The sequence below is a fragment of the Phalacrocorax carbo genome, chromosome 9, assembly GCF_963921805.1.
Source record: "Phalacrocorax carbo chromosome 9, bPhaCar2.1, whole genome shotgun sequence".
Classification (NCBI taxonomy): domain Eukaryota; kingdom Metazoa; phylum Chordata; class Aves; order Suliformes; family Phalacrocoracidae; genus Phalacrocorax; species Phalacrocorax carbo.
In genome coordinates, this window is record NC_087521.1 from 38,380,739 (window position 1) to 38,404,378 (window position 23,640).

The 23,640-nt window shown below is 49.5% G+C and overlaps 1 long non-coding RNA gene across 2 annotated transcripts in view; it reads left to right on the top strand.

Moving 5' to 3' along the window:
• Window positions 1–19,252: 19,252 nt before the first annotated feature.
• Window positions 19,253–23,640, top strand: part of LOC135314959 (uncharacterized) — a 56,900-nt gene continuing 52,512 nt past the window's right edge. For both annotated transcript variants that reach the window (XR_010374373.1, XR_010374372.1), the window contains exon 1: window positions 19,253–19,467. This is a non-coding gene — a long non-coding RNA (uncharacterized LOC135314959). The remainder of the gene's footprint in view (window positions 19,468–23,640) is intronic.

Consider the following 23,640-nt stretch of genomic DNA (forward strand, 5'->3'; position numbering starts at 1 on the left):
AATGGCATTCAAATGTGGCACCCGCCCAGCAGAGGACTCTGTGTGAGTTTCAGCGTATTACCTCCGTATTTCCTCTCTTTAAGTAGTTCTCCCCTTCCCCATTTGCACCTCCCAGGGAGACTTCAGGCTAGACCAGACAGATTTAATCCAAAGCATTTAGATTTTTAATAACTCATGAGTTTAGTGAATCTCCTTATTGTGAAAAGAAAAGCTTCCAGGGATCAGTTCTTCAGGCGAAATGTGTCCAGCTCTCCCCTGGGAGGTGTTGATCCCCTGCTGCTTTCCCAGAGATGTAATTACTGCACGGAGAGTTTCCTCCTAATAAACGAGAGCACGCTGGACGTGGCGTGTTATCATGGAATTAGCAACTGCACATTTCTCCTTGTGGGAAGGGGCGTAAAGGTGAGAAGTGATTTGGGGTTTTTTGGTGGATGGGGGCGCCGCTGGTGACTCAGGGCTGTTTCCCGATCTACTTATCGTCCTCTCCAGTGCCAACAATTAAACGAAAGCAAGTGATTCCGCACGTCACAGCTAATTGCTGTCTTCGTGTGATCTTTGGACTTAACAGGAAGGCTGCTGGTGTCAGGAGTCGGTGCAAACAGGGTTCTGAGTAGACGAAGGAACTGATGTGTTGGTAGCGAATTACATTAATTTTCACAAAATGAGCTGATGGCAGGGTTTCCATGGCTTAGTGCGGCTTTATGCTGGGGCTGCTGGTGTGACACCTATGAACGGTTTCCTTGCCGCTGAGCTGAAAATGGCTGTTGGCAGACGGGCAGAGCCAGCCTTATTTCCAGGGTACCGCTAAAGGCGGCATTAAAGCGGGTCCCTAAAACATCTTAAGGAAATGGTTTATGAAAAGGCTTGTGAAAGGTGCTGATGAGTGATTCTTAAGTAAGCCAGCATGAGTGGTTTTCTGACAGTATATCCCGATCCAAAACCCAGTGACCTGGCTCTGCTAAGCAGCTCTGCTGAAGCCAATAAGATTATTTGCATGAGTAACGACAGCAGAATTATTTTCTCTATTTGTAGAGGAAAAGCGCTTTTTAGAAAAATATTTAGTTGATGACCATAGTTGACACAACCAATACTAAATTCACAGTATAAATATTTGATTTTTCTATAATCAGTTCTAAAAAAGTAAAAAAGTGAAACGTTGTTGGAAGGGGAGAGGTAATTGTAGTTCAGATAAAGTACTTAGTTTTGTTTCCAGCTTTCATTTTTTTTTAATTACTTTTATTTATTTATTTATTTTAGTAAAGGGTTTTCTGGAATTTTATGCCATTTCCAAAAAACACCACCTTTTTCTGTCCAGCGAAAATGTCAGAATGTAATGCTTTGGGGATTTCCAAACTTAGTTTTACAACCAAAAAAGGTTCCCGAAATCAAGGGAAAGAGTGCTGCTGAAGCCAGCTGAGCTCTGGGGGCGGTGGGAGAGGGCTCCGTCACCGCGGGCAGGCGAAGGGAGGGGTGAGCTGGGGGTGCTGCCCCCTCCCTTCCCGGGGGCCTCACCCAGGGATGGGGGGCCGTGGGGAGCCTCGCCCGGGCGGCAGCGCTCGCCTCTGACGGTACCACCCGGAGTTCATTTCGTCAGCCGCACCTCGGAAAGCTGCCCCCAGCCGCGGTCCTTAGTTCCTCTGACTCTTCCCTTCCAAAAGAAGCCAGCCCGAGATGGACGTGGGCTCCGTGTGGTTCGAAGGGGTGCTGCCAGCCCCGCTCCCAGAGGACAGGGTGGGTTGCAGTATCTTAACAGACCTGTTTTTAAGCTGGACTTGGGGTAGCAGCAAGAAATGGCCCATCAGTGCTTCAGAAATAGTTTTCAAATATGTTGGCTAAAGAACAGCGGTTAATTTTTTAGAGTCCTAAAATATAATTTTATTTGTGCATCATTTTAGCCATTGCTTTTTGAACTACCAGGCAGATCATTTCTCCCATCCTTGCGAGGACAAGCGAGACCCCAATCTCTGCTCGCACATCTCTCGGGAGCAATAGCGTCAGGGCAAACCCAGGGAACTCAACGCTATTTAGGTCACTGACTGCTGAAGAAGGTTTTTAAATTAATATTACAAGCCTTAAGTTTTTTCTTTCCCCTCCCTAAAGAAGTGGGAGGCGCTGAATAGACCCATCGCTGCTCTGTTTGAACGCGAACGCAAACGGAGAAGGCCTGAGGGAGCGCATCCTCTGGGAGAGAGGACCTGGGCTTTAACGCACAAGTGCGGATGCCCCAGAAATAATTGTTCCCTGGGCTTAATTTTGCTTGCTTTAGAAGAGACAAAGGAGGGAAGTGGTAATGATGATGGATGTTCTGATTTTTTATCTCAAGAATTTAAAAAAAAAAAAAATCATTAGGGAAAAGTTATCAATAGGGATCCACAGAAAATGTAATTAAAGCAAACCTCAGAGAAAAGACGAGAGCAGATAGTATTAAGAGCTGTGCAGAGAGAGTTCAAAATGGACTGTTGGAGGAAAAACAGCCATTAGCAAAGCAAAGGTGTGACGGCGTCGGCCGGCGGAGGGGGCGGGCTTGGCGGCAGCGGTGTGCCCACGCGGGATGGGGCAGGGACGGGTCCTGGCTTTGCTCAGACACTGGGGACGTGCACGTGGCTCCTCTCGCCTTCTCCTCCCGCCACGTCCCCGCAGAGCAGCTCTTCCTGCCGCCGCCGCCGCGGCAGCCCCGCGAGCGGGCGGCGACACCCGGGCGGGTTCGGCTCCCCCGGGCGGGAGCCACGGCCCTGCGGCGGCTCACGGGTGTCCCTAGGCAGGTCCGTTTCGGTGCGCAGGGATGTGCCGCCGCTCGGGCGGGGGCTCTGCGGGGAGCACACCCCACCAGCGGGGAGGGCGGAGGCGTGGGCTCGCCCCACGAGGCCCGGGAGCCTCTTTCAACCAAAGCCAGAGCGCGGTCCCGCGGGGAGCCCCAGGCTCTGCGGAAGGAAAAAAGCAATCGCAGAACAGCTGTTTCTTCCTGCTTTTTTTTTTTTCCAAAGGCTGTATATATTTCCAAAGGCTTTTGCTTTCCCCCAAGACTTTCCTTCGCTGCAATGCAATGCGCAAAGCCTGAAGACAGGCTGTGTGCTTGCTCTGGAGGGGCAGTGCCTTCTGCCTGTGACGGTGCTGCTGCGGGGCCCCGGAGCGAGGACCGCTCCGGGCTGGGGGCACGCTGCCACGCAGCCTTCTCCTGGGCAATGTTGGGGTAATTTAGTCATCAAATCATAGAATCCTTCAGGTTGGAAAAGACCTCTAGGATCATCAAGTCCAACTGCCAACCCAACACCCCCAGGCCTCCTCAGCCATGCCCTGAAGTGTCGCGTCTACATGTCTTTTAAATACCCCCGGGGGTGGCGACCCCCCCACCTCTCTGGGCTGTGGGTAGAAACACCCGTGCAAAGCAGGGCAGGCAGGTCCCCAAGCTCAGAGGGTCTGGGTGTGGGGACCAGCCCAGCACCAGTGAGGCAGGAGGCTCCCAAAGCCCTCCTGCACCTTCTTTCCATGACTACCACCCCGTGCGGGGGGAGTGCTTGGAGCCCCTCCGTGCGCCTTTCAGTGTGGCTTCCACCAGGGTCTCTTGCGCTGCTCTCCGTGGCCGTGCCCCTGATGGGCATTTGGCTGCAAATACATTTAGCTTCTGATTCGTGCTGGTGTTTTACATGTGCCAGTGGAGAGCTGGGATGGCCAAACATTGAAAATCTGCGGGCAATTCTATAGATCAGAAGGTTCTAGCAAAAGAGAAAGAAAACATATCTTTTTTTTGCTTTGCTTTTGTTCAATGAATATTTTGAGCTTGCTGATATCACAGCTCCGCAGCCTTGGGAACTGAAAGCAGGAGCCAGCTGGGGACTGAAGGAGGTTATCCATAAAAAACATGGCACAAGCTTTTTGGGAGGTGCAAAGGGAATTTTTAACGCTATCTTTTAAAAACTTTTCAATGTCTTATCTTCATTCAGACCGTTTACTCCGTGCCAACTGATCTGTTTGATTTCATTATACTTTAACAGGGTTTTTTTTTCAATATACACTGGCCATATAAGTGAAAATAACGTTGAAATTGAAAAAGTTCCCAATGTTTCGGTATCTTCAAATTTTTCCCCCCAAATTATTTGTCTTGTAGGAAATATCTGAAATCAAGCTTTCCTTTCTGATTTACATTCCTCTTTTCGTTCTTTTTTTCAGGATTTCCCTTGGAACTGAAATTTCAAACCACAACTGCCTTTGCTAAAAATACACTTGTTAAAACCTTTGGATTTCATTTAAATATATTATATGCCTAGTTGACTCTGGGCTCAGGGATTTTCTGTAAAACATCAAATATTGGGAGAAATGGAAGCTCTGCCGGGGATGCTCCTGCACTTCCTCTTCACCGCGGGGTCGGTACGAAGGAGCAGGGTGCTGCACGAGCCCAGAAGGTATTTCAGTCTGGCACATCCCCGTTTAGCCAGCAAGCAGGCATTAAACCAGGTAGGAAGAGTTAAGGAAAAAAGGCTGAACTGGTTATGAAAAAGCAGAGTGCAGAATGGTCCCGGGGACACAGTGCTCGGGGTACAAGGGGAAGGTTGAAGGTTGAACAGGTCCAGCCTTTGGGTCTGTTGGGCTGTCCTGGGAGTGCTGAGCCCCGGGTGGGCTCGGGCAGAGCCCCCCCAGCCCTCTGGGAGCTTCGCTGCAGCGTGAGCGTCCCCAGATCCCATAAAAACCACGTGTGCTGCGCCCAGCAGGGCACGCCACGGGTTGGAAACCCGCAGGGTCCTACCAACTTTCCTATAAACACCCTCCTGGGTTTGGTGTCTCCTCCCCAGCACGTCACCTAGAAATGGTAAAAACCATTTCTATGCATTAGCATGCATTTGCTTCAGTGCTTCTGTGTTTGGGCAGTTAAATATTTATTGAACAGGTGGTCTCTTGTGCAGCTTTGCTGTCTGTAAGTGAAGTGTCTGGGTGGGGCTCCAAGCAGGAGCGTATTCTGTGGTGATCAGGTCCTAAATCAAAGCATTAACTCCTCTGAATGCTGTAGCCACAGGGAAGTTTCTTCATGCTTCTAAATAGATACAAATTCCTTAATTTTTTGATCTCTGGAAGGGCTGGAGAACATTTGCAAGTAAATACCATGGTTTTTGGTGATGTCTTGATTCTGGCTGTCCATAGGCTGTCTGGGCTAGAAGAAAATATCTACAGTTTACTTGCAGATGATAAAAAAAACCCAACCCTTATAGAATTGTAAATAACACTGGGGCAGGGTCAGTTGGGCAGATGGACATGGACCAGACCATGAGATAAGCTTGTTTGAAAAATATGGGTATTTTAAGACAGCCAAACGGAGAGGTGCCTCTTCAACAGCCAAAATAGCTGGCACTTATGTGAGGGATGGAGGTCTGGAAGCCTGCGGGATCATAGCAGAGGCTTCAGTGTGGGTTCTCAATACAAAGCAAAAGTGTAGCTGCGGTTGCTGGAGTTGTAAGCGATGTACCTGGGGCAGGAGGAGGGGCTGGACGTGGCTTTGAGGTGAAATATCTCAGCCCAAAATTGCTGCTCCTCAGTAGGGACATGCATGAAAATCTTTACATGTCAACAACTCCAAGCGTCTTTCTTCTGCTTGGCACTTCAGACACTGGAAGGCTGTCGGAGACGCTCACCACTGGTGCAGAGCGCCGTGGCCTGTAAGCGGGGCTGGGCGTAAGCCCCTGGGAGAGGGCTTCTACCACCTTGTGTGCTTCGCAGGGCAGGGATAAAGCTTTTCTCTTAAATAAGGAGCGGCAAGATTGCAAATGCTTTGGTTTACCATGCTAACATGCCATGCAGGTAAAATGCACTGAAAATTCAGAGGAGTTAAAAAAAAAAAAAAAAAGCTATTGAACTTTTTTGATGGATTTGCAAGTATAGTGTCAATAAACTGTTACAAATGCTTCGATATTTACCCACACGGCTCTATTAAATGTTTATTATTACAAGCACACTTTCTGCTAGTCACATGAAGGAATATATGCCATTAAAAAGTTAACTCTAATTGCCAATGTAATATTGTCATTAAATTTCTGTAAATTAAAATGGGGCTCCCTCAGGATTTTAAAGAGATTGTATGTCAGAGTGAAGACTCTGCAGCGAGTAAAGCCTGCATCTGTTTAGCCAATATCATCAGGCTCTTAAAATTGAAATACACTGCCATAACTCTGCATAGTTTCTGTTTCTTTGGGATATTTTATACTTTGTGTGTAGTAAGATCGTTAGACAACGGTTGAGAATGGATAGGATTTTTGTGGAAGCATTTAGAAAAGAAAACCTTATTAATACTTAAAACATTTAATAGGCCCGAGGCTGTACAGGGGTTTGCGCCCCGGTGTTCCTGCAGTGTGAGAGGCGGATGATGCTCGGCGGTGCTGATGCGGTCGGGCAGCGGTTTGCCAGATCCCCTCGCCCTGCCGTGCCCAGGGCACCCGCCACAGCCCGCGTGAAGGCCCTTAAAGTGCTTTGGCAGCTTGAGCCCCCCCATCTGCCCGGTCCGGTCTCTGTATGGCCAGTGTTTGCTCCGACGTTCGTATGGGGAAGAAGAGGGTCATGTGGAAGCGTCCAAGAGAGTGCAGGTCCCTGGGTAATGCATTTTAAGCTTTTGGTGTTGTCTGTTGCTGTATCCATCCTGCTCCTCTTGTCACGGGAGAAAGCAGGGAGAAATGGCATGGTCCAGTGGAGAGGAGGTCCTTGTCCTCCCCAAGAGCCTCAGCAGCGGCTCTCAGTGCCTTTTAGTCCCTTGGCCTCCCCCCGCGGTCCTGCTGGGAACCGTATCTGCAAGTGGTGATGCTCCATCTTGCATCGGGCTCCGAGTCAAGCACCCAATACAGCGGCCACGAGCACTCGTGGGCACAAACCCTGCCTCTGCGGGGGTCATGAGCGGTGGCCTTGGAGGAGAGGCCCCACAGCTGCCTCGGCTGCGGAGAACAGGGGAGACCTGGAGAGCAGGAGGCTTGGGGGATGCAGGGTTTCCTGCAGTGGCTGTGCATCTGTTCTTGGGGTGGGGGGTGGGTAGCGATGGTCACTTGTTTCTCATAGCCTCTGCATATTTAAAATACAGTGGGGTGAGATAAAACTCACATAAGACCTTCCTGCACCATAACCCATTGGGAATGTGTCGGTCTGGTGCTGCAAACTCCTCCCAGGAATCATCTGATTCTCTGTTCCTGTGGAAAGTGTACCCATGGCTGGGAACATCCCAAATAGCGTAACGGGGAGAATTAATGTGTTTTTATCTTTGCTGAGCACATTTTCTGTGCCGACTTGGAAATGTATTGTCTGACTTCAGCTGGAAACAGCACATACATTAGAAGAAAAAGGCAAGTTCATCTGTGTATAACTCATGTCAATGCTGCCACTGACATGAAAAACCCAAGTTATGCAGACAAGCACAGTTTGGCTGGTGTAAGATATTCCACTTTATCATGCTCCAAAAATATGGCAAGGAATCAAATAAACACTGTCTTTCATCCACTGAGGGTCTAAATATTTCAGAGGGTTACAGCCCCCGCGATCACGATTTGGTGTACAGCTGGCCAAGACTTACTTTTGACTGATGGAAGTTTTGTCAAGCTGTGAGGAGGCAGTGCCATCAGACAAAGTCTGGAGATAAAATGTTTTAATTAGCAGGCTCCATCTCCCGCTGTTCTGCCCTCAAACCCTTATCAATGTGAGCAGCTGGGAAGCAGTGCTAGACCCAAGCATTGACCTTATATGTAGAGAGGAATGTTTGTGCTGTAACTCCGGCAATAGCTGGGACTTAAGAGCCCGGGAAGTTATGCAACTTTTCCATGTGTCTCAGTCCTTGGTGGGGAGGATGCCCTTCCCTTCCCCTTCGCTCTCTGGGTTCTGTCTGTTCTCGTTGTGGCCCAGAGGACCACCAGAACTTTGGGGTCAAGTTATTGTGCCCTTGGCTTATAGCATGGGAGTGCTTTTTAAAGGGGGCACAGCTCTCTAGGGTCACCTGTGGATCAGCCTGGGACAGCTCTTGCTAACTCCAAAACTTCTGGAGGCATCCAGAGGGGTGTTTGGGAGGCTGAACTACCACCCATGCATCAGTCAGCGTGGGCTTCGATTGACCAAGGAGGACAGGACCGTGGTGTGAGTTGGGAAGGACACAAGGGACGTGGGGTCAGGTGTACTCAAAGTGGGTGAAGGCATCTGTAAGGGGTTTATGAAAGAGCAGGGCAGTTGAAGCGTCCCACCACGGACGGTAAGGCTGTCCCCGTGGCTCTGAGGTGGGTGAGACCTGTGGTGCCCCCAAGGGCTGCGGGGACCCCGCTGTGCAGAGAGCTGGTGCCATCCATTCAGCAGTGGGGTTTCTCACCTTTGAGACCGTCACTTGCGGGGTCCTTTCAAAAGACCGCAGCCTCACAGAAATGCCCTTACTGTCCCCCAGGAAAACGTCGCACCACCAGAATCCAGGTGAGCCCTGAGCAAAGACCTCAGATTCGTAAGGGCTGCAGGGAGAGGCCCAGATGCACACAGTGTGCGTACGTGTGGGGGTCCCGGAAAATGCAGGCGCTGCTTCAGGGGCCGGAGGACCTGCAGAGGTTCACCACCCATCCTCCTGGCCCCTTTGGTGGGCAGCAGCTTGGCTGTGTTTGTCCAGGCTCTGAAACCATTAGTGGAGATACTTTCCTGGGCCCCACGGAGTGGCCCCAACAGGCTGGAGTTGAGCTGGATTTTTAGTTCAATTCACAACGAGAAATAGTAAAAATGAATTATGAATCAGTTCCTCAGAAGACTGTGTGTGGAGTCGGAGACCTCCAAGATCACAGCAGACATCTATAAAGTGCATCTCATCTTCCTGCAGTGTCTGGAGCTAATTGGAGAGGGGGGTCAGATAGGGCTGAGTTAGGAGGGTAATTTTTGAGTGTACAATTCTGTAATTGCTCTACTCTTGTGGTTTGAGACATTATTATCAGAATTCAACAGTGGAATTACATCCTTATAAATTTAAACACATTGTGGGGGAGGAGTTGAGATGATTGTCTTTCTCTGGGGGTCATCGGAGAACGCCTGGTGTAGCGTGCTCTCAGCTGTCCTCCGATGGCAGAGCCGCTAGTGGGAACACTCATGGTCTCCTTCAGAGATGTTTCTATTTCTGGCTGCAGTCCCTGTCTGGAATGTAAGGAATAATAATGGAATTGATTAAAATTAAGGGTCTTTTTAAGTTATATCTTTGTAACATACTGTAAACGCAGTCTCTGTAGGATTTTTTTTTAAACATTACCTCCATAATAATGCATCATTCATTCGCTCCTCTAGTTAACTAAAGTGGGGAGGTCTGTAGTCACCTCCATGGAGATCCCCACTGTAGATCCAGTAAGAAGCCTGGGGGCATCGGTCATGGGCGTTGAAGCTGTGATCGGTCTGTTTTGAGTAACAGCAGAGCGAGGTCCCGTGTGTCACCCAGGCCTGCATCGGAGCGGCGCAGAGAGGCTGACGTGTGACGCTCTGGTTCTGGCGGGCGCAGGCTGGGTCGCAGGGGTCTCCTCGTGGCACGAAGCCGTGCCTGGCTGGGCGACCCAGGGGCAGAGCCCTGCGGGGACGGGATGTGGAGCCAGCCGTGCTCTTGCGTGGAGGGGGGCTGCATGCTCGCCTCACGCCTTGGAATTGCTCTTAAAGCAAGGTCAAATTTTTATTTGAAAATTAGCCTTTTTGTACTTGAAATAGAAAGCTGAGAAACTGGCCGCTGGGTTTGGAAAGCAGATGTAAGGATGCAAAGTAATAATATATCTTATTAGCTATCTTTATTTGGTCTGATTCCCTAAGTCTCCCTGAGACTTAAGTCTTGCTACAGCTGGGGTCTGAGGCCATGTCCCAGAGCTACCTCCCCATGCTGGAGCTGGGGAAAGCCCGTCCGCTTGAGCCTCCCTCCTCACTGCAGCCCTCTGTGAGCACAAATGCCTCCCAAGAGCCTGCTGCAACCTGATGCTCTGATAATTGAATTGGTTGGGATGGTGATCGATTAGCCTCCTGCTGATGAAGTATTGCTGATGCTGCAGCGGCTTCTGACGTTCAGAACCTTCCTCAAGTACTGCCTCATCCCAGGCAGCTCCGTGGTCAACAGACAGCTGATACCTCCACCCTAAAGCACCTTTGCTGGGTGAAGTGATGTCAAAGTACCCCGAAGACATCACAGTACCAGTCACTTTGGCGGAGAAATCGTAAAATATAGCTGCAGAGCATCACACGTGGTAGTGTTGGGTTGGCGGTTGGACTTGATGATCCTAGAGGTCTTTTCCAACCTTAATGATTCCATGGTTCCATGATTCTATGACACATGGGCATCTAAGTGCAGTGTTTCATCTCTGCAGCTTCCAGCCCCCTCTAAGACAATCCAGGACTAACCTGGACAGCTGCTTTCTCACAGCTTGTGGTTTGTGTAGCGTGTTTGCATTTATTGCTTGGAAGAGACGAGCGGGATGCACATCCTCAGCGTGCAGCGAGCTCCAATGTACCGAAAAAGGCCTGACCGGCACGTGCTCAGCTGCATTTATCCTGCCCAGTAACGCCTGTGCTCTCTTTCTTGTGCCACCTGCACTCCAAGGGTGCAAACCCACGCCGTGGCATCTCGCGGCAACGAGCAACCCACGCGGTGTCATTCCCAGCGGGGCAGGGTGTCCGGAGGCCATTTCTCTGTGTGTTAGAGATAAATGGATTGATCTACGCATTAAAAATGCTTATATCCACATTGTGTATGAAAAATGAATTCTCCTGGCGTGGTTGACAGTGGAACTAGAAACCAGCTTCTTGAATGCAAGAATGAGGAATGGTTTAATCTTTTTCTTGTGGAAGAAGTTAAAAATGGAAATGGAGGCTACTGTACATTTTTTTCCTAATTATGAATGTTCAAGCTGTTTACGAGGCAAGATGACAACAAACTCACTTGCCATGTAACGAGCTAAAGATAACTGTAATTAGTATATGAGTCAGTCTGTAGAGCCGTTAAAACATGGGTATTGCACCTGCATTTTTAATGGTCTACAGTACGGTGGTGCTGAGGTTGCCTTTCCTTGCGTTTTTATAGGTTCACGGGCATCAGTCTGATAATGCAGTTGCCTGCACTTTTAATTTAAAATGAATATCCGAGTTCATCCCTATCCAGCAGAACTCGCAATTGCTTTTATAAGTCCCGCAGAATCACTGGATCTGAAACAGTGCTTAAAGCATACGGGTTTGCTGTGGAGGGATAGATGTGAGTCTGTATATCAAGTAAAGGATGTACTTCAGCAGTTAGCTGAACTTAGTCTTAAAGGCGGGCTTATTAAAGAGTTTTTACTCTTCCTCGTTTTGGATAATATGAGGTGTTGAAAGTCTCCATGATTCAAACTTTATAACTTGTGTGAAAGTTGTGCTAGTAACGGGATGAAAAGGTCCTTAAGATTTTTGTCTTTAAAGAAGAAATCATTTTAAAGCACGCATTGTACAAGGATCGCCAGAAGTGTGATGCTTTCTGAATAACTACTTCTTCGCATTTATTTTTCATTTTCCAGCTCTGATTTGGGACATTGAAGGATAAAAGGGCGCGCTGGTGACTCCCTCGGCCCAGCGGGATGCTCGCGCTGCCCGCGCTGGCCGCAGCACTGCTCCCGCACGCCCTGGGAGAGCCTCGGCCGCGGTGGGACGTGGCCCGGGGGGGAAGGGGGCAGCTTTCCCTGCGGACACCCCCGCGGTCAGCGCTGGCGACCTGCCGCGGCAGCCCCGGCGAGCTGGTGATGAGAGATGAGTTTGCAGAAAGCACCGCAAAGGGACTAATTAAGGTGAGCGATTTGCCTTTGTTTCCATTCCTCACAGCAGCCTAATTGGAAGGCAGAGGCATTTTCACTTGGAGAGGGATTAATTTTAACTGATAAATGTCCCGGTCTCAAATAATTTTCTGTAGACTACTGCAGTGACATGATTCAGCAAGGCCATGGCTCACGCTGCAGCCCAGCAAGGCACTTACACGTGAATCTGAGTTTCAACGTCCAAGTAATTCTGATTAATAAGAAATACTTAAGTTAGCAGAAGCTGAAGAAGCTTCTTGGCTCAGAGTTTTGCTCCACTAATCCTCGGTTACATTCTCCAGAGCCGTCCAGAGAAGCACTGTCCTTCTATAGGAAACATTAAAAAAATAACTGTTAAGGGTATGATGGTCCTAGCTGATACAGAGGAGGCATTAAAACGTCCGGGTCTTGAATGCCCTTGCAATATGCTCCTGTTAACAGGTAAAGGAACTGCTTCTGGTCCCGTTCATGAACAGTGTGTGCATCTTCTGGAGCAGGTGGGGGGCCTGGGAACCCCTTGCTGGCGTCCGGGAGCGTGCACGGCCAAGGGGAGCTGCGCCATCCGCCACGGCGCCTGGCCTGAAGCGGGTGCCGGCTTTGGGGTGCATCTCTGGTGCTTGGTCACCGTGGGACATCTACTGCCTAGAGAGGAACTGCCCTCCCCTTCACCCCTCAGCAGGGATCCCTTACAGCGTGACGGGGTGAAATGGCTTGGTATGACCGAACCGGTGCCGCCGATCTTGCGCAGACTGGCAGGCGGGTGCGTTACCGCCAGGGTGCTTTGTGGTGCCTGTAAAATGGGTGTGGAAGAGAGGCAAGGTGCGGCGGTGAGCCCCTTCGGCACCCCTGCGGGGTTCGCCTGCCTGCAAGGACGGGGCAGTGGCAAAGCCAGGGTGAGTCTTGCCTCCGCTCTGCAGCGGCACCGAGCTGCCCCTGTCCCCAAGTGCCACGCAAGGCCTCCCACTCCGTAGCTCCCCCAGGACGTAACGCTGCACATCTGGAACAAAAGATGGGTAGCACGGTGTTCCCAGGCCTGGTCTTTTCTTATCTGCAATATACAATCCTCAGATATTTTACTGTTTCGTCATCCCTCTGTTTTATGAGAAATCTTTATGTGATTTTTTAAAAATGTTCTTTCACGCAGGGAAGGAAAAACCTTTTGTTATTTTACTGCTTAAGATTAGAATTAGTCTTTAAGATGTCGGCGTTCACTTTATGACCTGTTTCTGATTTATCTGCCTGGTTTTTCAAAAGCACAGTTCATTTGGGCAACTTGTAGCTTAGGGACATGTAGCTGGAGAGTCTGTGCTATAGATGCTGCGTTACTGGTCTGTACCGGCACCTTCTGACCTCGTGAAGTGGGAAAAAGGGAGCAGTGTTGCAGACCTGGAGATCACGAGTGCTGGAGGCTGGAGAGGGGCTCTGGAGGTGTTGGGTGCATCTTCTGCTCACAGCAGGGGTAACGCCGAAGCCAGTCAGGCTGCTCAGGACCTGTCTAGCTGCATCTTGAACACCTCCAAGGACAGAGATCCCACATTCTCACTCGGCCTCTCTACCAGTGTTTGGCCACCCTCAGGAGGAAGAATTTCTTTCTGGTATCTAAAGGAGGTTTCTCTCACCGCAGCCTGTGCCTCTTGCCCTTCCGCCAGGAAGGGCCCAGCTCCATCCCCACCATGGGGCATTCACAGGCAGCAACAAGCCCTTTCACTGCCTCCTTTCCTGGTGGCATCACCCCCTCGGCCTCACCTCTCCTGTCCCTGTTCTGGCTCCCACCACCTCTCTGGTCCCGTGGGGTCTGCACCGATGAGCAGGGCTGTCTGGGACTGGGGGCCAGGCAGGACCAGTGCCCAGATGGGGCCTCACCAGTGCCAGAGTGGAGCACCATCCCCATCTGTCCATATGCCTCCAGTTTAGCTCTAAGGGTTGATCAGGCACAACTTGTCCTTAGCAAATCTCTGCTGGCTATTCCCATCATCTCTTCGTACTCCTCAGAGCCTGGACAGAGCTTCCAGGAGGCTCTGCTCCATCGGTCTCTCTTGGGACAGGCATTGCCTCTTGGGGAGATGCTCTGGTCAGTCAGCTGCGCTGATAAGGTAAAGCCAACTCAGCTAAAAATTTACTGTGAGTTATCTTGCCTGTTCTGACCACTTTGCCCCCTTCCACCCCCCAGACGGAGATGATGTATGCACCTTCCTTCTCGACTAAGGTAGATATTGATACACAAAACTTTTGAAAAATCTGATTATCTTTAACAGTCTATGATGCGTTCAAGCCGTGTCACTGGGCTTGTCTGAAGCCACAAGGAAGGTCAAAATTAACGTGCTGAAACTTCCAATAATGGAGCAATGAAGGAAGCAGATTTATCCAAAAGGAGCAACTAGTTAATTCTGTGCTGCAATAATGGGAAATGCTGCATGTTTCTTGTAAGGACAGATACCTAAGATGCTTCAAATTGCCAGGCTTCCACGTGTTGTGCATTTTCTCAGTAATAGCAAAGAATTTTAAGTAGCTTTTGCTCACAGTGATCACATTTGCAGAGAATTGTGTTGGGTAGTGCTTAAAAAATTAAAGAAAAATGAAGAATTTGAAGAGCAGGGGAGGGAGGGGAGAGAAGTCCTTTTTTCCCACTTAAAACAATTTTTCTGGGATCACTGAAAGTGACTGAACTTCAGCTTTCTCAGGCTCTGATGGAAGCCACGTAGAAAAGATGTTCTCTGCCGTGAGCATAGGCAGCTCTCAGGTTCCCAGACTAATCCAAAATCAATTTTGCTTTTATATGCAAATCTTGATTATGACTTTTAAAAGCACCTACTGCAAGAAGTACATCTGCTATCTGTAGGGATTTTGCCCTCTGACTTCACCATTTTAATTGAATTTGTAAGTGTGTAAGGATTTCCTTAGGTGGAGTACGCTAGGATGATAGCGCTGATATCATCTGCCACCCATTGGATTTTTGCTGGGTCAGGGGACAAGGCTGATAACTAAACGGTACCAGCCCATGGTATAAAATACGGCAGGTATTTGTTCAGTTATTTTTTTCCTTCAAGACTACCAAGCCTGCACGTAGCGACCCAGATTTGGTGGGTTCACAGTGGTGCCAGAGCTGCAGCAGCAGCTGGAATGCGGGAGTTGGCACCGAGAGAAAAAAGAAAAATGGGGATATTTCTGGGGGGAGGCTGAAGCTGCCATGCCTATTGCACTAATGAAAATACTATTAGATGTGGAAATAGAGGCAATGTTCTGGGCTTCAGCCGGCAGTCTGCACACTGTGGTACTCCTGACCCCGTGTGACTTCCTAGGGCCATCCCTGCAGGAGCCAGTCCCTCTTTTCAGTCTAAGCAGCGCATTTTTTAACTTGTCCTTTTTAAGAAAACTTCCCTTTATGTAATGCATGTGTACAACCTGTGGAATCCTATGCCGTTATCTACGACATCGGAAATGCTTAGATAGATCTGGAAAAAGGAAAACAGTCAAAAAACCCCAAGCCGCGCTCAGGTATGGATGGCTAGCCAGAGCCGGCTACCCAGCACAACCTCCCAAGGCAAAGAGGTTTGTTTTGCATTCGTCTTCCGGGCTTTAAATGTAATTTTTTGTTTGTTTTGGGGTTTTTGTTTGTTTGTTGTTTTTTTTCTTAGCGAGAAGTCCACGGCAAAGCTGCCTCCTGCAGTTTCCCATACGCGCATCACACACAGTTTCAGACCGATTTGGCTGAAGGCGTGTGTTTGACAGAAAGGCACACCTGTAATTTCTCAGGCCTAGCTAGGGATGCCAAGTAAATCTATAGCTTCTTGACAATTACATCTTTACAAAAGCTTTGGAAAGAACAGCTAGAAAGCAAACTTATTGACAAGCTTTCTTATTAGAGGGAAGTCCTTTGGCAAGGCCCACGAATGCAGCATTTCACGATGGATCTCTCAGAAGAAGCAGCTGTGGGAGGCTGGTTAGAAATAGCTTTTTATTCAGAAACTTTTATTTTAGAGGAAATTCTCCTAACAAAGGCTTAGCTTGAGTCATTTCACAGTGGATCAGTAAAAACAGATATGAAGTATATGTAATTTTTACTTGAGTCGAACCACAAAGTAAATTGGCTCCAATGCTTGTGCTGATGGCACGTTGACACCAGCTCCAAAGGGGTCCCGTGTGCAGGAGCCGGTGGAGGTGAACACCTACGAGCGGTTCCGCGTTTCTGACAAAAAAAGGGGAATCAGAGGATGGGGAAAACCGATAGCAGCAACTGGTCGTGCCAGTACTGCTGCCAGAGAGCTGCCCTTTGCTCCGCCGCCGGCTGGTGTGGGGTCTGCTCGGCCGAAACCCCAGCAGCTCCTGGGAAATTAATGGCTGGCCCAAGGAAATGGTGACGGGGAGAGAGAGCAGGGCTTATTAACAACTCCTAGGAGTAACACTACAAACCAAATGGGAAGTATTTCCAAAGTCAAATATGAGATTAATTAACGTTACGTGTGACCCGGTTACACAGGAGAGCTAGAGCCTCCAGTTTTACTGCTTGTTCCATGGTCGTGACTCCCCCGTAGCCAGGCTGTCGGAAAGGACAAATGTAGCTTAATTCAGTTTGCTATTTAGGCCATCTATATATAAACACAGGAATGTAAGATGTGACCCCTTGGGGGGACTTTTATCTACTCCTCCTCTCTTTGCCCTACTTCTGGTAATTATGTTTTCCAAGTAGGTGCTTATTCATGAAACTTCTCTTATACTGAATGTCAGTAAATTCTGCAAAATGTATTTTCTGCTGTTTTGTTAGAGGCATTCTTAAACCTGAGCAGACAGCTATTACCTGCCAGCAGTATAAAAATGTAGCTCCTGTATGTCAAATGCTTTCAAATTCCCTGTGCTTTGAACAGGACCCTGTTAGGGCTGAAGCCTTCTCACCGTCCTCTTGGGAGTTTCCTATGCTCCGGCGTGGCATTTTTTTGATTATTCTCAGCCCCAGTGAAGTTCCTTTATAGTCTTACAGCAACTTAGCAGGGATTGGGCTGGAGAAATGAGGAAGGAGTCCACCTGCCCAGAGGAGCCTACGGAAATCACAGCCTCCAAGTTGTGCAGAGAACTAAACAAAAAAAAAAAACAAAACAAAAAAAGAGCAGAATCAATTCAAAGCTGGAAGAAAAGCTGGCAGGACTCAGGCAGTGGTGAGCACCACCCGGCTGCTGGCCTGCTGGGTGAGCAATATTGAAGCAACAATCAGAGCACCACTCGCAGAAGCTGTGAGCAGTAGATGAGCTGTCTGAGTGAGGCAACACTGGCAGGGCTGGGGGGAAGAACAGCCACAGGATAACAGAGGCGGAGCAAGGCGGAGGGGGGGAAGCCTACTTTTGGAGCAGGAGGCAAGCAAAGCTCCTGGTGGAATATGGACATCCACCTAGGGGTGGAAACGCAACCAAATGCACGGTGGGTTCGATCGGTGTTTAAAAGAAAGCAGGGAACGCCTTGCAGACTTTGTGCTGGCCCAGGTTAGCCGTCATGGGGGGGCGAGAATGTCTTTTCACGGCTGCTGCGGCAGAGGATGAAGTTGATGGAGGTTGTGCTTGGCTGAGGCCTTGCAGCAGAGAGAGCTTGAGGTAGGTGGAGCGATGCGATGGGTGCCTCCGGCAGCGCGTAGGGGTGGAGAGCCACAGGGAACCTGCAGCAGCTGATCAGACCAACCTACAGCCCTGGCGAAGTAGATCGTGCTGATGTGCGGTGACACGCTGTTTTGGGGAAAAAAAAAAAAAGCAGAGTCAGGTATACAACTAGTTGTATCCGTTTGCCTCACAGCTTCTCTGTGGATTGAAATCCCGTGCTCAAATGGGAAAACCATACTCTAGTTTCAATCTTTTGACCAGGGTGACATCTAGGACTGTAAAATACTAAGGAGGATTAGAGGGGTTGCAAGGATTTAAAAGAAGCAATAAAAGATTTCGCTTATTTACCAGTGTCACACAGGCTGCATTTTTAGATGCAATAAACAATTGCTATTTGTTGAAGGAGGCAAAAGAGAAGAGAGACTGCAATATAGTCACGAGCAGCATGAAGGTGGGGCTATAGATAAAGCTAACAAAGAGCCATACTGTGATAGAGGCCAGGCCAACCTAACCCATTCTTGTAAAAGGCAGAAAGTAAAAAATACATATGATAGTAATACTTAACTTTAGAAGAAGAGCTATATAAAGTGGAGTGAAGCAATTAAGGGATCAGATAATGCAGCAGAAATGCTTGTGGAAAATAGACATCATGTGGGATATAGCAGGCAGGAGGCTCTGACTGCCTTGTGCCCATCACGGAGTGCTCCGAGGACGCGCTCCCCTTTCACATCTCCAAGAGTGAAAAGGCAGTCCCCAAAGCGTGCAGATCTTTCCTAAAGGAGGAAAATAGGGAAGAGCATAAGCACTAGCTAATTACTGCAGATTTGCACTTAACAGGGCTCAGAGTTTTTCTGAGGAGCAACAGGCTTGGGAACTAACAAAAACCTCTTCCTGTAGGGATCAGCTGAGGCGTAACTGCTGAGGCCAAGAGTTCATGGAGGTGGGGAGGGGAAGCAAGCAGGGAAGTTTGATGAATTCTTTGTGACAAGTGCTCTGGGAGAGGCAAGGTTTCAGCCCCGCAGCTGCTCTCTGCAGACAGCAGGTCTGCGACTGCCTTACCTAAAGGTCCTCCGAAAGACCTTTGAGAACAGGCTGAAAGTGCAGCAGAGTGCCCAGGGCTGGACAGCATTGTCCCGAGAGCTGAAGGGACCAGGGTGCAGCATGTTTTAACACTGCAGACTAGTCCATAAACTATTGCTTAGTTCAGCCTCGATGTCAGAGAACAGAAAGGTCTACCTCCTTTTTAAAAGGATGGCAAAGATGATACTGCAAGTTGCAGACCGTTAAGTTTGATTTCTGCATCAGCAATTTAATAGGAATGGTGGTGAAGAATAGAAGACCAGACTCAGAGAAACATGAAATCCTCCCTGGGTTCTGGAGAGAGGAATGAAACACATCTCTTGCTTGTATGTTGATGTCCCCCTTAGAGCACTCAGATTCATGCTGGATGCCTTTCCTTTGCAGAAACAGTCTCCTTCCACCATATCAACTCTTTTCATGTATTTTCCGATCCTACTCTTAAGGATTCCTCCATCTTCCCTGATATGGAAATACCTCACGTGGAGGCGAATGTCCTTTTTAAGCTGAATGTCAAAGTTGCATTAGATAACCTTAAGTGGTTTTGTTCTTGTGTAACCGTTTCCAGCAAGTTTCATATGCGAGTCTGTGGTGGTGCAGCCCCCCCGGCCTCCCTGGGGTCCCGGAACGGGCCCTGCGGTGCTCTTCCCTCGGTGACAACGACTCGGGCGCCGGGCAGTCCCTGCCCCCCGCCGGGCCACCCCCTGCCCGAATGGCGCCGCGGGACCACCCTCAGGCCCCAGGATAAGCCCCGCCGCGCTCCGACCTCGGCCGTAACGACTCGGGCCCGGGGGCGGCCGCTGCCCCCCGCCACCCGGGCCCGTGCGCCGGGAGGTAAAACACCGGCCAAAGGCAGCCGCCTCCGCCCGAGGGGGGACCCCCGGAGCCCCCCAGGCCGCGGCGGGCTGGGTGACCCCGCAGCTCCCCGGGGCTGGGGCGCCCCTCGGGGGCGGTTGCGCAAGGCCCGACGGACCCTCTGCGGGCGGTTGCGCGGGGACGCGAAGGCCGCATTTCGGGGGGTTCGCCGGCGGCTGCGCCTAACCGTGAGTAACTGATGAAGTTTTATTCGCAGGTTAACCTGGGGGGGGGCGGTGCGATTTGACTGTTATATACGTTACCCCTGTTCTCATAAACCGTTGACCAAGCCTGAGACTAAGAGCGGACCCAGGCGCGCCCGGACGCTCTGCACGGGGTTCAGGAAGCGAGGGGGAGGGTCCCCCCTTATCCCCGGCACCCACAGCCCCTCTGGGTCATCCTGGCTCGAGTATTCCTCAGGGTTCCTTCGTGCATTCCTATAGAAGTGACAGAGCGACCCTCACCGTTCTCAGACCTTTAACTAAATCGCTACATTGATTGTAAAAAATTCCATCAAATTGCTGTTTTAAATTGGCTGGTGCTGTTAAGAATTATACAGCCTAATGCTGTGATCTATCTCCAAAGTTATATTAATAAATCTTAAATTGTAACCGAAGCTGTGTAACAGATCATATTCCCGACCATCTGGTGCAGCCGGAGGATGCACAAGGCCGTATTTGTGACAATTTGGTGTGACCGGCCATAGCCACAGGCCTGCGCTTGCGACAGGGTCCCGTCTGAACTTATCTGGGCCACCTCCCAGCCACATCTGCTACGTCCAAACCTTGCCCGCTTTGTCCCCTTGGATTACTGATAAATCACTTTTGTGATATTTTCAGCAGAGTTTGAATCAGACAGGGCTATCAGCTCCAGCCTAGCAGGAACACGGGTGCTGTCGTGTCCTTTGTGCCCCGTACCTGCTCGCCGAGACCTTTTACTCCTACCTGTTGAACAGGTCTCCAGGTAAATGTCATGTGGAAAAAGCTGCTGCTTTACTGACAGATTTAATTTTTTTTTTTGAAGTCAGAGAAGCTGATGTGTCCTTTCATAATTTTGTTTCCTGTTGCTACTTTCCCAAACAAGATAATGAGGTTTTACAAAGATGTACCACATATGCCTGTATTAATTTATGCCTGGTCAAAGATTGTTTGCTTTTGGGGGGGGGGGGTCTGTGCGTGTGTGTCATCCTAGTTTAACTTCACCAGACTTTCGTTTTCTGCTTGTCTTCAGTCCGTTTTAAAATATGACTTTTCTTCAGCCCCATGCTAACAGCTGAGTCCACTTTTATTATAACTCCCATTCGTCGTCGTCCTTCAGAACAGTTGGCTGTGTCTTGAGGAGCTGCAGAGCAGCTTCTGCTCTTCCCTTGCGGTCTCTCTGTTGGGTTTGGGTTTTTTCCACCCCCTTCTCTTTAGCCTCTAATTTTGTCATTTTTCTTTGCTCCCTGCTGGAAAATATACCTATTTCTGGTGTGCCTGTGGTGATAAAGATGGGACTGTAGGCAGAGTTGGATGCTGTAGCTCAGCAAGGTCTGCTATTTCTGCAGCTGCACTCTCTTCTGCCCAGGACCTCTGGAAGTGGCAGCAACCCATGTTTCTCAACAGCATCTGCTGATTAATGGCACTTCCCCTCTGTTTTGCTCAGCAAAGTGTGCCTCTTGTCATGTGTCCTGTCACATTAAAATTTTTTCTTTACTTTTCTTTTTTCTGCCGTTTTTAGTGTGGCAGCAAAATCAGTCATATGTGATTGTGGCCCCCAGAGCTCTCACTTTTCTCCTTGATCTCCGGACACTTTACCTTTTAACTGCAAGCAAGCACTGCCATGGACCATCAAAAATCTTGGCAGGGCACCAGAGCGGGTTGTTCATCCACTAGAGCAGGTGGGGCTGCTCTCGTTGTTGGGGAGTACGGAATCATAAAATAGTTTGGGTGGGAAGGGGCCTTTAGAGCCCATCCAGCCCAACCCCCTGCCATGAGCAGGGACATCTTCAGCTAGAGCAGGTTGCTCAGAGCCCCGTCCAGCCTGGCCTGGGATGTTCCCAGGGATGGGGCATCGACCACCTCTCTGGGCAACCTGGGCCAGGGTTTTACCACCCTCCCCGCAAAAAATATTTTCCTTATATCCAGTCTAAATCTACCCTCCTTTAATTTAAAGCCATTCCCCCTTGTCCTGTCACAACAGGCCTTGCTAAAGAGGTTGAAATCCTGCAACAGCCTCTGAGGGATGCTCAGAGTGGTCCAACCACACCCCGTTGCTGAAAAGGGTGGGTGGGAGAGAGAAGCGACCACCTTACACTGCTGTCCCAGTGAGCATCCTCTGGCTAGTTTATTGCTTCTCAGGGTTGCTTCCTATTTTGCCTTTTCTCTTACGTACTATGCAACGTGGTCTGAAACGGTCCCTGCTGTAAAAGAAAGTCTGCCAGGCATTTTATTTTTCAGGTGCATATCTGAAATAGTTGTGCTCTAGGGAGCTTTCACTGTTTCATGTTTGTAGCTCCCTGTCTGAGCTATTTTGGGAAGCTCAGGTGACCACTGGCTTTATGAGATATCTGTATACTTGGTATTATTTAGATCTTGGCAAAACAGAAGTGCGATGCGCTGTGTAAAGGTCGAGAAGATACCTGCAGAGTTAGGTCCTCGGCGCCCACCGGTTGTCTCACCTGCGGCCCAGAGCCTGGGACGAGCCGGCAGCGGGCGGGTGGCAGCGGGGCACGGGGTTTGGCCCTTGGGCAGGGTGGATGTCATGAGCTTCACCACGCTTTATAGAAACCCGAGGCCCAAAGTCATTTGGATGCTGCTTCATTCAGGAATGCCAGATAAATGGTTTGCGTAGCTAATACCCACTTTTAAAAGAGACTTTGGCAGCAAGACCTGGAGTTGCAAGTCAGCTCGTAAACACCTGTAAAACCTTAGCCTGAATTTCCCCTTGTTGCCCAGTAAAGTAAAGAAAGAGCTGAGCCCGATTCCCAAGCCCAGCGTAGGGCCCTGCCGAGGGTGGTGAGCACCCAGGGAGCACCCAGCTCCCACCCAGGGCTCCCCATGAAACCCGAAACCTCTGAGCTAGGGCATCTTCTCAAGAATAATCATGTAATTAAGTCTTCAAAGGATAGAGAATTTGCTCCCTATTAGGTTAGCTGCTTCACTGCTTAATTAACTTTATTCCTAGTCTGGATTTGTTTAGTTTCTCCTTCCAGCCTTTGGCTTTCATTATGACATTTTTTTTTTTGCTAAATTAAAGAGCTGCCTGGTATTAGAATCACCTCCCCATGATGGTACTAAAGAACACAGTGAAATTGGCCGTTACTCTTCCCTTGGATAAATTAAAAAGGTCAAGTGCCTGTAACCTGTCTCTCTGTATAAAACTGGTTTCGTATTCGTGAGCCTCTGAACTTTGTCAGGTTGTATCTTGGTGTCCCCGGCCTGGATGGATGGCCTTAGTAATGCAATGCCACCCCTGGTCCCTCAGCATCCCCCGCTTACACCTCTTACCAGAGAGAGCCACCCCGTCCTGGCTGGCACGTGCCTGCCGTTGGTATTCACCCCGGTGCTTCAGTTCTTCTGAGGATCACGGCTCCCGGGAAAAAACAGCATCATGAATAAACATCATGAATAATTTTCTGAGAAAAGCATAACTTTATCACTGACTGTAAGGAGAGGGACAGGATGAGAGCACTGATTAGAATATTTATGCAAACCGGTCTTGATGAGATCCGTCTTGACAAAATAGACATAGGTCGATCCATTTTAATTTCATGTAAATGCCTTGTTTTCCGGAGTGGCTCAGTGCAGTTAATTGCAGATGCTGACCCATGTCCTCTAGCTCTGCAAACCTTCTCTCGGGCTGAAGGGTGCAAAGGTTCCCTTTCTGGTGTGGATCGCGAGAGGGGGATGGCTCCTGCGCCTGCGCAGGGCGCTCGGCTGCCGCCCGCAGGTCACCGGGACTTGGTGACACTGAGCAGGACAGTTGTCTTAGCTGGGGCTTTGGAAAGCGCTTTTAATATCATTGTCTGGTGGATTTGGGAGCACGTGGAAGGGATTTCTGTCTGACCTCTCCTCTAAAGCTTTGTGGTGGGTTGGCCCTGGCTGGATACCAGGTGCCCACCAAAGCCACTATTGCTGCTCTCCTCAGCTGAGCAGGGGAGAGAAAATATAACAGAAGGGTAGGGAGGGATCACCCACCAATTACCCTCATGAGGAGCACAGGCTCGACTTGGGGAAATGCGCTTAATTTATTACCAATCAAATCAGAGTAGGATAATAAGAGATAAAAACATATCTTAAAAAGATTTTCCTCCCACCCCTCCCTTCTTCCCAGGCTTCACTTTACTCCCAAAGTCTTGACCACTTCCCCTCCAGTGGTGC